General features: G+C 49.6%; 1 protein-coding gene across 1 annotated transcript in view; it reads right to left on the bottom strand.

The window, feature by feature from the left end:
- Positions 1-1225, bottom strand: part of cep85l (centrosomal protein 85L) — a 15222-nt gene that overhangs the window by 10756 nt on the left and 3241 nt on the right. The window lies entirely within an intron of this gene.

Below are 1225 nucleotides of genomic sequence, written 5' to 3'. Positions count from 1 at the left end.
CCGGCGAGACTTTCCACTTGTCGCGGTAAATTATCGCGAGACCTCCTCCCCGACCGGAGCCACGGGGTTGACAGACGTAAACACATCCACTAGGAGTGGATTCAATCAGCTGGGAGAAGTCGTTGGGCTGTTGCCATGTCTCGGTTAAACAAAGAAAGTCTAGCTTACGGTCTGTGATGATGTCCTGGATGAGATGTCCCTTGCTTGTCAGTGAGCGGATGTTGAGCAGAGCGAAGTTGAGTGAGGTGTGGTCGCAACTGGTGGTGGTGTTAGCTGACGAGTCTAGGCGGGTCAACACACTGTGGTCGACAACCCGGCCGGTGGAGCGTGGAGGGCGTCGAGAGCTGGACCAGATGGACTTTACTGTTGTTAAGCTGTTATAGTGGAACTTCCGGCGGGACCCTCGGTGAATGTATCTCCGGGGCTGGAAGGTGATGTCCGGGTGAAGGTGGAGTGCCTCAGGCGCAGGTCCAGGCAGGTGACAGCGCAGCCGGAGCAGGTCAGTGGCCGAGTACCGAAGGTGGACGGGCAGTAGAAAGAGCCAGACACATACGGACAAGATGTATGTCCTACCGTCCACATTGTGGACGAGAACTCAGGCAGTGTTCACCAGATAAACGGCAAGTGAGGCTCAAGCCGGGACAGAACAGGTGAGCTAACGGTCGGCTAGCTAAGACTCACACGGACGTAGTGCCAGTAAATCGTAGAAATATTCCAAATGAAGGCAATTACAAGGTCCGGTTAGGTTTATAAAAACTATAAAATAAGTCAGAAGGTCTGAAAAGTTGAAAAAAAAATATTAAAAGTTAAAAAGTTAGGTTACCGGCGAGCAGCGGCAGCAAGTTGCGCCAGCGTTCACTCTTGTTGCCATGGTAACAATGAATTAATGAATCATTGTGATTTTTTTTGTATGTGAACTGTTATTTACTTTACTAATAAAAGAATCTCAGATGTTTGATTAAAGCTTTCTTTTATCATCTAACAAAGCGAAATGACTTTTGTGTTATTTCCGCCAATGATAAAGAGGAACAAAAGCAGTATCAATGTTAAGTCCATTCATCTGGTGAACACTGCCTGAGTTCTCGTCCACAATGTGGACGGTAGGACATACATCTTGTCCGTATGTGTCTGGCTCTTTCTACTGCCCGTCCCCCTGCCAGTGCTGGTGATGCTTCAGTGCTCGGCCGCTGACCTGCTCCGGCTGCGCTGTCGCCTGCCTGGACCT

This window comes from Seriola lalandi, unplaced genomic scaffold (assembly GCF_002814215.2).
Source record: "Seriola lalandi dorsalis isolate HSWRI2012SDOR001 ecotype SW California unplaced genomic scaffold, Sedor1 jcf7180002054076, whole genome shotgun sequence".
NCBI lineage: Eukaryota > Metazoa > Chordata > Actinopteri > Carangiformes > Carangidae > Seriola > Seriola lalandi.
The sequence above is the reverse complement of the archived record's forward strand: the minus strand, read 5'-3'. Positions and strand labels throughout refer to the sequence as shown.